We start from the raw sequence: 15932 nt of genomic DNA on the forward strand, positions 1-15932 counted from the left end.
GTTTGGACAACTGAAGAATTAAACATTTTTCTGCTCATGTTGAACTGGTCATTTTACTCCAGCCCCTGCCATTGATTGGATTATTGGTATGAAGGATTAGTGTGTGAGATGTGTTGGTTGAGTTATTTTAGATTAATTCTGATTTCTGTGTTAAATATGTAATTTATACTGTAAGCTGCCCCGAGTCTCAAGAGAAGGGCAGCCTAGAAATTTAAAAAAAACCAAAAAACAAAAAAACAAATTGTAGAATTGACCATTTTGCTTCCTTTATAATCTTCAATATCTTAATTTTCATGCTTTTCTTCTCCTGAAAAGTTTAAGAACTGGACAAAGTCCTGGGTAATGGCAAAGTCCTATCTATTCTAGGGTTATGTGTATCTAATAGAAGCAATAGGGAATCGAGAGCATGTGAAGTGTTAATACCATTTTATAATGATTTGGTAATACCACACTTGGAATATTGCATCCAACTTTGGTCACCACAATATTAAAAAAAGATGTTAAAACTCTAGAAAGAGTCCAGAGAAGAGCAACAAATATTGATTAAAGGACTGGAGGATAAAACATACAAAAAACAGTTGTGGGAATTGGGTATGTCTAACAAAATGAAAAGAAGGACTAGGGGTAATATGATAGTAATGTCCCAACATCTAAGGGGCTGCCACAAAGAGGAGGGGGGATAAACCTATTCTCCAAAGCACTTGAAGGCAGGACAAGAAGCAATGGATGGAAATTAATCAAGGGGAGAAGCAACCTAGAACTAAGGAGAATTTTCCTAACAGAACAATTAATCAGTGGAATGACTTGCCTCCAGAAATTGTGGGTGCTCCAACTCTCGAAGTTTTTAAGAAGAGATTGGAACAACCATCTGTCTGAAATAGTGTAGGATTTTCTGCTTGAGCAGGGTTTTGGATTAGAAGACCTCCAACTCTGTTATTTTGTTCTGTTAATGATCAAATGGATACCCATAGAAAGTATACATATAAAATATGTAATGCAGTAGCATTCTTCTTCTTGTGTTGTGTAGTACCAAAAGATATACATAGCCATTCCAGTTAGTTTACATATATCCTAATTCCCAAGAACATCAATCACTGCAAATTCTGGTAGCAGCTTCAAATCTTTAACTGTGTAATACTGAGTAAAAAAGGACTCTCCCCCTATTACCTTAAGCCTCCTATTATTAGCATTATGAGAGAAAAGGAAAAATAGTTTGTATCAACTTTTTCTACACTTACTTAACTTTTTACTTAACTTAACTTACTTACTTAACTTCTTTAAATAAAATGCCTCCCATATACAACATTCTCCAAATATTGTTAAGTATCCTAGTAAAGGTGTTGCTCTTTTTAATTTGCATTTTGTGAATGTCATTAATAGAGACAGTTTGGGGTAGTGGTTAAGGCACCCAGCTAAAAGTAGGAACTCCTGTCCCACTTTAGGCACAAAACAAGTATAATGGTCTTATGTCAATTTATCTCTCTCTGACTAATAGAGCCAGCTTGGTGTAGTGATTAAGTCACTCAGTTTGAGACTGTGAGTTGTAGTCTCTCCTTAGGCACAAACTTTCCGTTTCTCCCTCTCAGACATTTTTTTAAAAGGCCCAGTCTTGCCAGGAAAGTCCTCAGTAGATTAACTGTGAGTGGTGATATAGCCTTCTATCTTTCCTCTAGGCAACCTAGTTGAGATGCATGAATTTTCCTATTAAATGACTATTTATGGCAATAGTGTTCTGTTGATTCCCACATTGTATGCCAATGGTTGGTGGATCCAGAAAATCCAAAGAGATTGAAACCACCAATTTATTTATGAATCATTTTTCTTTTCATTTATTTCTTTTCATACTCATTTTGCTCTCATTTCTCCATCATCAGTAGTGGGTTGCACTCGGTATGGACCACACTATAGTGTGGTAGCAGAAATGGAGATATGCATGCATCTTTGTATACCTGATGCATGCACTCAAGAGATTCGGCTTCTGCGCATGCGCCACAAGTGAAATCTCATCTAAGTATGCTCTCGCACATGAGATTTTGCCAATTTCCAGTGGCTTTTTGTTTCCACACATGCAGAAAATTTCGCATGCGCAAACGTGATGTTTCGTTTCCATGCGCCAGTTTCCAGGAGCTCACTGGTAGCATCCACAATGAGGAACTCTTTCCTGTCCCTCATATAACAAGTAGTCAGGAAAGGAACAATTCATTTTAGCCAGAAGACCAAAGACCGAAGTTGCTTTGAAAACTGAAAATTGGATTGCAGATTATCCACCCATGTAATATACAGGTCATGGGATGAACCACACCAAAGCACAGAACACAATGCCTTTTTCAATTAATTTGATCCCATTTCTACATTGAATTGAGGTCATTTTTAATGTAAGATAATAGCACGTAAATAATCTTTAATCTGCTTTCTTAAAGTATGCATTTAAAACTAATTTTGATGCAGTTTCAACATGTTGAATGTTACAATATTACATTTAATGAATTGTAGCATTGAAGGGATAACAGCATTTTTTATTCCCATATCAGGATTCACAAAAACAAATTACATAAACTTTAACTGTGATTATTTAATTGCTTAATTTTGATTGTTGTTTTCCATCTTTATATTGCTTTAAACAATTTGTTATGAGTTAGGGTTTAGGGTTGGGTGTCTGCACAGAAAAATATTTTTTTTTAAAAAGAATCTTGAACAAATACTCATACATATCACAGGACAACTGGACCTTCCTAGACAAGAGGTGAGTATTGGAATAATTTTACTGCAGTGATAGGTAAGAAAAGGCAAAAAGTTCTGGAGAAATAGCATGCCTGTGTTAAGAATAGTTTAGATATGGAAGAGAATAAACATGTTGCCTGAGATACTATAAGTAATTGATGGATGGAAAAATAGAGAATGAAAGTAAATAAAATAGGGGGGGGGGAATAAAAATGAGCACAGAAGTTACCTAACTCATGCCAAGATCACTATCTAAGTTCCTTGCTTCAGAATTGTCTCTGCATAAGGTTGTGTTTCTATTCAAAATAGTGGTTTTAGAAGAATTCTTAAGAAATCTCCTTTAAGACTAAGTCACGTCATGGCTTCCTGTCTTAGATTACCTGGCAATGACTGCCCTTAGAGTGTAAAAATTGTCCAAGACTGGAGAATAAGGCATTTTATTGGGAATGAGGATTTTACTTTTTTAATAAATTGATTATTTAAATAAAGTTAGAGAAAAATAATCTAAATAAATCCAGCTTCACTTGACTGTACCTTAAAGCATTCCTTAATTATTTTATTTACCATATTTTTCGGAGGATAAAAGAGGCTGATAATTTGGGTGTGTCTTATACTCTGAATGTAGTTTTAACTGAAGCTTTTTTTTCAGCCTTAACTAACGATCTTCCCAGTTCTTACCTTGCAGGCTCTTTCATTGTTACTCTCTGTGAATAATGTTGTCCAAGCCCTAAGTCTTTGCAGGGTTTTTTTCATTGCTCTACTTTCTCAGAATGTTTCTTTTCAGCCCTAACCAGGTGCTAATAAATGTTTCCAGCTCTTCCCGGCTTGCAAGCTCTTTCATTGTTTCTCTCTCTGAATAAGAACTTTAAAATATTTTTTTAATAAATTTATAAATATTTTTTGGTTTTTTTCTCCTTGCATAGAATGAGAATTCATAAGTTACATGTCTTGGATGCCACACCCAGTAATTTTAACCACTGGTAGACATTAATTTGCAATTTCAACATGTAGAACATGAATATTTTAGACCATATGACTGGAGGGTAAAAATGTTAATTAGACTTAAATTTCATTAAAAGTAAGTGAAAATAGAGTAAAGTTCTGGTTCCAGTCATAGGTGTTTGTAAGAGATTCAAGGGGCAAATGACATACGATATTATGACTCAGTTATATATAATTGGGGCAATTGCAGGATATCCACCCATATTCCCTCATTTTGATGTCATTGCAATTTGTACGGTACATATCTCAGAACAGGAAAAAAATGTTTTGCTCTTTTCAATTATAGAGGACAGTTCAATTACTTTTTCTTTGCTCTTTCTGCTAATGTATATTTAATTTTTCTCTCTTTATTGTTAAAACTCCAGTCATGACCTTTAACTGGGCGAAACAGTGTTGTCAACAGCTTTTGAACCAATTGAACTTTAAATGAGGTAGAATGATTCCAAAATCCAAGACTCATGACTCCAGAGGGAATGAAATTTGAGGAAATTGTTCTAGGCTCCTGCTGTGGTCACATGATGCTCATTCTGAATGTTTTTTGACAATTTCCCTGCCACTCTCACAATCCCTTTCTCCGTTCACCACCCAGAAGCAAGGAATTGACTGATCATGTGGCTCTTAAAAGACCAAGAACTTTAAGGTCCACTAAGAAAAGTTTGAATATTTTAATTGCTTTATATAGCCATTCTGTAGCACACAAACAAAAAACATGTGTATTGATATCCCATCTTTATTCAAAAGCTTAAGGTGCATACTTTGTGCTCCACATAGCAAAGATAAACTATATTGTGTTCAAAAATGACATTGAAAAATTACTCTCAATTTAACAGAACATGAAGATATCGCTCTTCAGCAAGGGAAGTCCCTGCCAATATATTCATGCCTTGCTTTCACTATACATAAAGGAAGACAAACCATGTAGAATATGTTGACTTATCTTTAAAAGAGCAGTATTCCAGCTTGGTTATCTGTATATCCCTTTAAACTGAGGAAAAAGAATTGAAACTACTTAGAGTATGTTCTGCCAGCGTGTCTCAACCGCCCGTAATTACAGGGTAATTAGTCCAGAAAGACACACACCACACGATAGAAGGAAAATCCAAAAGTCTTTATCAACAGAAAAACAGAAACAGCTCCCTTTTTAAATGTCAAAGGGATTTTCTGGTACACACAAGGCACAGGCTAAATACAATCCAAATGCTCACCCAATAACTGGGAAATTGAGTCCAATTCTAAAGTCCAGAAAGTCCACACACAATCTTGAACAGCAAAAACCATGATCTTGATGAAACTATGAATCAGATAAACTGCCATGAGGCTAACACACCAGGCTACTCTTTTATCTGTGGCACTAATTACAGCAGCCCCACCCAGCCACAGGTGGCCTCATTTATCTCCTGTAATAATCCTTCAGTTGTTGTCTCCTATGCATCACTCTACGCATGCGTGGATGTGTCATACATTCTTGTTCAGAATCCAGGGGTGATAAGGATGATTGATCTCCTCCTGGACTTTCTGCCAAACTCCCCTCTTCCAAGTCACCCCCACCTTCTTCTTCTTCCAAGGAAACTTCACTCCCTGACTCTGTCGGCAATAAAACAGGCCTATGACATGTTGATGTTTCCCCTGCATCCACCTCCACATTCCTTGGGGCAGGAGCTGGGCCAGAGCCAACCACAACAGAGTATATTTAAAGAATGGCAGATCAACCACAAACCAAAGATCAAAAGTGTCATTTGTTAAAACAAAAAGCAACATCATGGAGCTGTAGTGGCACAGTGGTTAGAATGCAGTATTGTAAGCTAACTCACTGCTTACTGCTAGGAGTTTGATCCTCATCAGGCTCAAGGTTGACTCAGCCTTCCATCCTTCCAAGGTGGATAAAATGAGGATTTAGATTGTTGGGGACAACATGATGACACTCTAATGGTTAGTGAGGGTTGTAAAGCACTTTGAAGCAGTCTATACAAGTCCCAGTTGTACATGCATCTCCCAGCATTTACCGTACCTCACCTGCCATCCCAAAATTGCACCCGACCATAAGATGCACATCCTTCCTGATACTTGTAGCTCCATCACATTCCTTTGTGTTGTGTCCAGAGAAGCCCATTGTAAAAGAAAACTTCTCTCAAGTTCAATCAAACGTCTTGAACTCACGAGACATTTTCTTTTACAATGGGCTTTTCTGGATACAATGCTGAGGAATGCAATGGAGCTATAAGTGTCAAGTAGAATGCATATCTCATGGCCCAACATGTCCCATCTGCCTTCTGCAAAGCTTCTTGTGCCAGTGCAGGCATGAATGGCAGGAGAACTATAGCTGTGCCGGTATGATGAAGGTCAGGGCAGCCCTGCAATTTGTGCATGCAATGGCACAAGTCTTTCAGAGTCCTGCTCCATAAGGCAGCAGTGGTGGGCCAGCTGCTTGGCAGGTGCCAAGCACAGGGAGGGGGAAACAGTGGTTATGGGACATCTAGTCCCATTCTCTCTGCTACTGCACCACCAAAATAATAAGGCACCCCCCCCCCCCAATAATAAGGCCAAGGCCATATTTTGGGATTCATAAAAAAATATAAGTCCCCATCTTATTTTCTGGGAAACACGGTACCACTAATGAGTCACATGACACCAGTGAGGGAAAACATCTACTTGGGCCCCATTTGGCCATTATTAGTTAGGAGTGTACTCACTTTTATTGCCAGCAGATTAGACATTAATGGCTGTGTGTGTTGTGTTATTTTGAGTGAGCAACACATTTACACTATTACACACACTATATATTCACTACTTTATATTATAGACAAGTATCATTTCTTCAGTGTTGTCACATGAAAAGATATACTTAAATATTTACAAAATGTGAGGTAGTGTACTCACTTCTGTGACATACTTGTAGGTCTATGTGCTATTGCTATCTATATTTGTCTTGCTGCATATCTTTCTTAATTAATAAAATGTTGTTTTCTTTTTTCATTTTAAAATCACAACAATAGGAATCCCTTTGTGGTCATTCTGTTTCTCTATTTAGGTAAGGAAATATCTCTAAAGAGATAACCCAACAAGTCATTGATTGTTTAGTTTTTAATATAAAATAAGGATTGTGGTTTGTTTTAGAGCAAGCATACTGTATAGTATAAATAGCAATGGGATTTAGCTTCTCTGCAACACTTACATCATCCTACCCCTTGCATATATTTATTTTCAAGTCATGTCACAAATTCTGCATTCTGCCTTGGGAAGGGAATGGTTGCCTAGAGAGAAAATGTTAATACATGTATTCTGAATGATCTCAATTCTAGTCTGTAGGAGTAGGAGATTTGCTTGCAGTTTGAACGCAATTTTTTAATGGAATATTATGTAGTTGTTGTACATTTGTCTTATCAACAAGTCAATTTTAAAGTAAAAATTATGCTATCTGATATAAAAACACATCTATGTGCGGGTTTTTTTTTGTTATTTGTAAATCTAACTTCTACATTATTGATCACCGGAGATGGTTACTTTATCATAAATTTTTTGATAAGCGCAAAGTGTGATCTATTTATTTATTATTATTTTAATTTGTTTACTATTTCGATATCTGTAGCCAATTCTGAGTTTAAAATGGTTACAAACAAATAACTGAAACAATTTAAAAATGGGGACAGATGGGAACAAATGATATCTTTCCATTATTCTTACTCGTCTCATCTTTGATTCTTCTTTAAATGGGATAGACAACATATACAATATCTCACACTTCATTTTAGCCACAATTTCAATAGAGGCTTTTTGAAAATGCTGCTTGTTTTCATAGTCACTTAACTTTTCTAAGAATTTTAAGCTTATTAAAAAAAACATTTTCCAATTTATTTTGAGGTTAGGATATGGTTGAAATGGTCAAACCAATTACAAAAAGAGCTAGGGGAATTCACTGGATGCTAGGGAATTGCCTGGATGTTAGTGATTTTGTCAAAACCAAGCATCCATAAAAATACATTTATTCTCCCACTTCACTGTACACACAAATAGGGTGTTTCATTTCCATTTTAACATCTTTTTTTCTAAAGTCTTTTCTTGATACTTTCCTGTTGCACCATCAGAAGATTGGCATTCCTTAATGCTTTGCATATAAAATAATAAAGATAAGGCTTGTATATTTAAATTATCATTATTCTTACATAATAGTGTATGTCAAACTAAGCAGCATGAATGCTGGAGAAGATGATAAATTCAAAGCAGCTAAATTAATAATGTCAGTGGCCATTACGTGTCAAGCAACAAATAAATATTAGCAACACAGTGAAGGCTAAACAATCTCAGATTAAAATAACTCAGAATCATTTCAGTGTCAATATGATGTCTTGTTAGATTATTTCATTTTAAATCTTTATTTTTGATTCTCATTGGAAAGTGGCTAGGAAAACAATATGTCCTGTTAATTTATTCCATTCAAAATCTTGACTGCAAGGTGATTAGGATGGAGTTTCTGCCTATAGTAAGAAATTTCAGAAGTTAAACTTCTTGCTTTGATTTAAATAATGTTTATACTTTTTTCTCATCTCTGATCATCTTTTCTTCTAAGAGAGCATGGTGTTGGTTTAACTTCTTATACTCCTAAACTTTCTTTATGTAACCCTTTGCTTAGGGAAAAAAACAAAATCTCGGAGAGGAGCGACATACAAATCTAATAAATAATAATAATTTTAAAAAATTAACAAAAACTAGTTCATTTGAGGTATCCTGGATATAAATTGTTTCAACTCCTACCCTCAAAATGACACTATAGAGCACTGGACACCAGAACAACTAGACACAAGAATAGTTTTTTTTCCGAATGCCATCACTTTGCTAAACAAATACTTCCCTCAACACTGTCAAATTATTTACTAAGGCTGCATTACTATTACTATTAGTCTTCTCACTGTTCCTATCACCTATCTCCTCCCACTTATGACTGTATCCTTACGATTTATATTAATATTGATTTTTTACTGATTGCACTATTTGGACCCAATGACAATAATTAAGTGTTGTACCTCATGATTCTTGACAAATGTATATTTTCTCTTATGTACACTGAGAGCATATGCATGAAAGACAAATTCCTTCTGTGTCCAATCACACTTGGCCAATAAAGAATTATATTCTATTCTGTTCTGTTCCATTTTGTTCCATTCCGTTCCGTTCTGTTCCATTCTGATTGGTTGGACTATTTTTGCCCTTTGTGTAAAGATATATGCAAAAAAAAAGTGCTAAATAGCTCTGCTTTCTCCCTGTTACTTGTCACCTTCTTGCCACTTTAGCCCTGCAATGGACCAATTGTTTCCTTGACTTTTTTCTTGTTTTTAATATATTGAAAGAAGCTTTATTAAATTACTTTTTACTTTTGTCACAGGCCTTTCTTCATCATGAGCCTTAGCTTTCCTCAGTTCATCTTTACAGGTTCGGACTATTTGCTGGTATTCTATTTCCCCTTCTTTCCACTTTTTATACTTGTTCTTTTTGTCTTTCAATTTGTCAGAGAGTTCTTTATGTAGGCATGCTGGTTTCTTTTGAGACCTATTTTTCTTCTTCATTGGTATTCTATTCTATTCAATTCTATTCAATTCTATTCAATTCTATTCAATTCAATTCTATTCAATTCTATTCAATTCTATTCAATTCTATTCAATTCTATTCAATTCTATTCAATTCTATTCAATTCTATTCAATTCTATTCTATGTAGGCATTCATAATTAACAACTAAGTGCATCATTTGCTTTAAATAGCTTGACTATAGTCATTTATAAATAACAAAAGATAGATGACTGATTAACTTTATCTGTGGTTTGAAGTGTTGCAAATTTATTGATGAGAGTTTGAATGGGAATATTTCTTCCACAAACAGGCACATCTGTTGCTAAAATGTGATCACATTAAAATACAAATGGAAGGCCTGGAATAGTCAACTTTCCCATTAATCACTACTGAAATGTTTCAACTTTGATGAAATTCAGTGGTTTCCTTTGTTTCCTATTTTGTTACTGTTTAATGTTATGTGTATATTGTTCACCATTTCTAAAAAAAATGCATTACATTCTGAAAGACTACGAGATCACATCTTTTCCAGTTGTTTTATACAATAAAACATTGCGGCGCAGGCGGAGTAACAGTCGGACACAAGGTATGGGTATAATGGGGTCACTTTTATTCAACCAAACTCAAATTAACTTAATTAACCAATTAACACCACGTGACCTGCAGGGGTGCATAAATCAAATGGGGGCGGAGTTAACTTTTCAAACAAACTCAACAGAGCAACTCTCGGGCGAAAGCTCCTTGCCTGGGTGCAGGGTCATGGTAAAATTACACCTGCCCCCTGCACCAATACCACGCCCCCCATGGCGTGTGGGATGGCTCGCTACTGGTCCCAGCCAGCGAGCCACAGGAGCGACCCCCTCCCCAAACCCAAGCCGGTCGAGCCCTGTAATCCGAGAAGGAGATCGCCCCACACCTCAATAGAGGTGCCCCTAAAGGAGATCACACAGTTGCTGCTTACGCCCATTTCCGCCCCCTATCGGCCACAGCAGGGTTGAAATTACGATTTATTACCCCTGCTCCCCCCCTGCACATGAATGTGCAGGCACCTCTGCAGGTCCGCTATAAATTTGTCGTTCCCCTTGTCTGTCAAATGTACCCCGTCCTGTCTATATAAGTCTATCTGGGATGCTCTAATGTCGGGGTGGTCTATCACTCCACCCCCCGCCTGAAGTACCCACTTCTTAACTGCTCTGTTGACTCTCTTCCTGGCCCCATCTACCGCCTTAGGGATTCTGGCATGCCTCCAGCACCTTCGTGGCAAGATATTGGACCACAACACGCGTGTGTCTGGCCACCGCTCCCAAATCACCTGCAAGCCGTCCCAAATGTGCCACAGCAAGTCGACCCCCGTCATTGATCCCAGGTCGTTACCTCCCACATGTAAAACCAACCATCCCGGCACCCCTTGCACCTTCCCGCTGCTGAATAACAGGGGAAGCAAATCAAACCACCGTAGGCCTCTACGGCCCAACCATTGGACAATCACATGCTGGTCCAGCTCCAACTGCGTGCCGGGCGTCATCTCGCGGGCCCTCCTCTTGGCCCAGTATACCATGCTGTGGCCACAGATCAGAATTCTGTGGCGCTCACCCTGTACTTTATCTAAAGGAAGGGAGGAAACAAAGCAGCGTCAGAAGTGGCGGCGCAGACCGCACCCTTTCCCGCCCTACTCACCTAAGGGCGGATGTATGTCTGGAAGGCCGCAGATATCCAACGGCCCACTGCACGTATGTCCGGCGTGCTGAAACCCTCTTCAGCTGCAAAGGAAGCTGCACCAATCCTAAAAGAGTGAGTCCCATAACGCTTGGGGTCCAAGCCCAGCCGGGACAAGGCCTTGGACGTTACTGCCCAAAACTGGTACCTGGTGAGAGGCTCCTCAGAGACATGACAGAAAAGAGGGCCTGGCTCTCCGCCCCTAAGGGCCCAGTATGCTGATATTGCCCCCACGGGGCACACTCTCTTGTTGCTAGTCCGGGAAAGCATAACCGTAATGCCCCGACCCCTTTGGTCAGTCTTGGATCGTCTCAGCCGCAGGAAAACTGAGCCACGCCTAAATCTAATATCCCTTGCCATCAGGGCACGGCTGGAGCTATCGGACCTGGATGCCGCAAGAACCTCACTGACACGAAAAGCCCCAAAAAACAAAGTAACTGCAGCCGCGTGGTAAAGTGCTGCCTCGTAATCACAGCGGCAAAGCCCGTCCCACAAGTCACACATCCCCATTAGGTGGGCTAACTTGAGGGGACGCCTGCTGTCACCCTGGACCTGACCCTTCTCCCTGATCCAGCCCTCCAGTGTTTTCCTAACCCTGAAGTCCCCCGTGGTGTCTGAGAAACCCCTCGACTTGGCTATAAAGGCCAAGCCTGCCAGTTTGCCCCGTATTGTGCGGGCTGTCAACCCCCGGTGTTTGCTAAGCACACAAAACTCAAGCAGGTGCTCCACCGGGGCCGGCCATAGCTGATCGTATCTCCTGTGTTGACGAAAAGCCCAAAATTCCCTACCTGCCCGCTGGTATGACCTCCTGGTGCTTTCAGCTATGGACATATCCATTGCCCTGTTTACGTCGGCCCTCCAATCAGCCACAGGTGCTGGGGGGCTGCCTCCGGGTGCTCCTCGGCCTGTGGGGCAAGCAGCCGGAACCTAGCCAACTGCCCCCTTGATAATGCATCAGCCACCCCGTTTCTAATCCCCGGGACGTGGTGTGCCCGAAAGAGCATGTTATGGGCCAGGCACTTCATTACCATATGCCGAACCAACCCCATCACCCGCTCATTCTTGGAGGAGAGTGTGTTGACCACATGTACCACTGCCATGTTATCGCACCAGAAGTGGACCGTCTTCCCAGCGAAACTAGGGGACCACAGCTCAATGGCCACGACAATCGGGAATAACTCTAAAAATGTCAAATCCCTGCAAACCGCGGTACCCCGCCACTCCTGCGGCCAACCCGCCCGAAACCACCTGTCCTTCCATATGATGCCAAAACCAGCCATCCCGGCCGCGTCAGACTTCACCTGCAAGTCCCCTTTCAGCAGCATGTCCTGTCTCCAAAAAGATACCCCATTGTATGTGTCTAAAAACCGTTGCCACACCACTAGATCCTTCCTAACGCTAGCCGTCAAGCGAATCCTGTGGTGCGGCTTACTCAGGCCGACCGTTGCCTGGTAAAGTCTAAACATAAATGCCCTTCCCGGCGCTATCACTCGACAAGCGAAATTCAACAGGCCAGCTAGCTCCTGAATCTGCCTGAGAGTCACCTTCCTGGTGGCTCGGACCACCCTCACCGCGTCCTTAAGTCTGGTCAGCTTATCCTTGGGTAGCCTACACGTTTGCACAACCGAGTCTACCTCGATGCCTATAAATGTCAGCCTGGTGGTAGGCCCCTCGGTTTTTTCATGGGCCAGAGGCACACCCAGATCAATGCATAAGTCCTGAAATCCAGCCATCCCCCGCTGACATTCGTCAGAGCCAGCCGGCCCGGCGAAAAGAAAGTCATCTAAATAATGGACCACTGACTGAATCCCCATGCCCTTTACATGGGCCCACTTGAGAAACGAACTAAACTTCTCAAATAAAGAGCATGACACCGAACAGCCCATCGGTAGGGCCCTGTCCACGAAGAATCCACCCTCAAACTGAAAACCCAAGAGGTCAAAATCCTCAGGGTGAATCGGTAAAAGCCGAAAGGCCGACTTAATATCACATTTGCCCATCAGGGCCCCCACTCCACACCCACGAACCATTGAGACGGCCGTATCGAAGGGTGTGTAGCTTACTGAACATAGTTCCTCAGGGATGTGATCGTTTACCGATTCCCCCGGAGGGAAAGACAGATGGTGGATGAGCCTGAACTCCCCAGCTGCTCTCTTGGGCACCACCCCAGGGGGGACACTTGCAAGGAGGGCAGGGGCGGCTCCGTAAAGGGGCCCAACACCCAGCCCTCCCGCACCTCCTTCATAATTTTGTCGCGTACCACATGCCCCATGCCAGCCACTGACCTCAGATTATCTGCCAGGCAGGCCTTCCTAGGCCCCTCATAAGGTATCCTAAAGCCCTTGGAAAAACCCGCGATCAAAAACTCAGCACCTTTCCTGGGTCGATAGCCGGTAAGTCAGTCCCTCAACCTGTCCAACCTAATGGGGGTTGGGCCCCTTACTCTGAGCCCCTCCCGGCTGGGCTTTGGAGGGGCCCCCAGCATCCTTGCCGCCTCCTCCTCCCCTGCCCCTGTAACATGCTGAGGTTGGGTGCCTACCGTTGCACAAAGCGCAGGCGTGGCGAAAACGGCAAACTGGCCTGGAACAGGCTCCCCTAGCCCCGTACTCGTAACAGTACGGCGGGCTCCGAAAGGATGAACCCGACCCACTATGCTGGCTGGAGCCCTGGGTCCCCGAACCCACTGCCGGGCGGGGGAGGGTGGCCTCTTTTCCCTGCGTCAGCAGCAAGTGGCCCGTGGGAGTCCGCCCGCTAGCCGGGGTAGCTGCTTGCTGTGTAGCCTGAAGCCACAGATCGTTATGTCTCATGTCCCAAGGCCAATGCCTATTGTGTGCGGCGAATCTCCGAAATGCCTCATCGTACTGTTTCCATGCCTCACCCCCAAACTCCTGGTATGCCTTCAAAATCATGTTCATGTATAAGATTAGCTCGTGGGTCTTGTGGACATCATCCTCCACTACAACTGAGTGGTAGGCCAAAAAAGCATAGGACCACGCCAATATCCCCTTATCCATCTTAGTGTCTTTCGGGTCGTCAGACCCCTTCTTACCCTCCTTATCCTTGTCCTTCTTGGACTTCTCGGGTAATAAAATACTAAAGATGTCCACATAAGCCCCGCGCCAGATCTTTCACTTAAGGGCCTGCGACATGTGCATGCTAAGCAGGGTGTCAGGGAGGCCAGGGGCGAAAGGATTGTCACTGTCGCCCTCGTAAGGGTCAGTGGACTCTGACGTGGTCGATTCGGAGCTATCCCTAGACGTGTCCCTCCTCCTCTTGCCTCATCTGGCCACCTCTCTTCTGCGCCCCCTCCCCCAAACCTGGGCAGCCGTGCGCGAACGCCATGTCCTGTGTGTCCTACGTGTTGTGCGTTTAGCTACCTGTAGCCTGCCTCGTGGCCCCCTTGGACGGGACCACCGATGCTTAGGTACAGGGCACTCACCCCAATGGGAAGAGTCATCATCAGCATCTTCAGAGCAGGAAGCTGCCCTGCTGACCCGCTTTCTCTTGCGCTTCTTTTTTGCGTGCCGCTCCGCTCGGTCCTTCTGGGGCCTCTCCGCAGATTCTGAGGAGCTCCGTGTCCCCTCAGTGCTTGTGGCGCCCGTGGCTCCCCCATGCCGGTGCCTGCCCCTCTTCCTTGGCCTCTTGTCCAGTCTCTCAAGCAAAGCAGATAATAAATGTGAGGAAACAGAAAGTGAATCATCCCCTGCGCTCTCCTTCCTGGCTGACCTCGCAGCGGGGCCCCCAGCCTCAGACATGCAAATTTCTGAGCCGCTGGGTTCCCCTTCCTCTGTTCCAGAGACCTCAACCAAATTACCACGTGGCCCCCTAGAAGGGGCCCACCCCTGGCGGTGGCCTCTTGCCCCCGAGGTTGGCCCCCGGTGGCTTGCTGCCCACCCCCTGCATCTACCCTCCCCCCTGGGGCTGCCTTCACCGTCCGGCCCTCCGGCCTGCCTCGCCCCAGGGGCCTCACTCCATGCCCTCTTGGGGGCCCGTTTCTTCCCTGTGCGGTGGGGCTCGATGGGGGGGTGCCCTGCTCGACATCCTGCCCCCCCCGCTGCCCGCCGCTGGGCCCCCGACTTGGCTCTGCCGCCCCTCGCCATCCCCTGCAGCCTCCCTTATTGCTTTCCCACTAATAGCCTCCAAACCGCTGTGCCGGCCCGAGCACCGGAGGAAAATGCCACTCCAAGCCGTTCGCTGGCTTCTTCGGCCTTCGGGCCTTGTCGCACGATGCCTGGAGCCGCCAGGAGCTGCGTTTCTGTCCCACGATGATCCGGGCGAGAGGAACTGCACCATGAGGCAGCCCCTTTTATAGGGCTGCCTCCCTCCCGCCCGGCCAATCGGTGCCCAGCGCACCCAAAACTTCGTCACTGCGGCCCCCTGATGACATGGCTCCACCCCCACAATGGCGGCCTCCTTTCCCCGCCAACGCCGCAACAACCGCCGGCCGGTGAGTCAGCCTCGGGCATTCCTATGAATGTTTTAACACGTAAATTATATGTTTTACTATAACTTCTTTGATTATATTGTTATAAGACATAATTCATTATATTATTTCATTACATTGGTATTAAACAATGTTGATAGTCCTATGGATATGTTCACTCAGTCATACCTATTTTATTCAGAAATGGAAATAAACCATTTTATTCAGAAACATTTATTTCCAGAAGCATGTCTCTTAGATTACATTCTTAAACTTCACTTTAAGACTTACAAAGTGGCGCTCAAGATGCATGTATCATGCCACCTTGATTGCATCAGCGGAATCTCGCCCGACCACTCTGTTTAGGGTGACCCACTCCCTTCTTAATCAGGGGGGGAGTTGAGGACCCCTTGCAGAGTAGTGCCGAGGACTTTAACACATTTTTCGCTGATAAAGTCGCTCGGATCCGGGTGGACTTCAACTCCGATTGGAAAACAGAGTTGACTGACA

This window comes from Erythrolamprus reginae, chromosome 2 (genome assembly GCF_031021105.1).
Source record: "Erythrolamprus reginae isolate rEryReg1 chromosome 2, rEryReg1.hap1, whole genome shotgun sequence".
Lineage (NCBI taxonomy): Eukaryota > Metazoa > Chordata > Lepidosauria > Squamata > Dipsadidae > Erythrolamprus > Erythrolamprus reginae.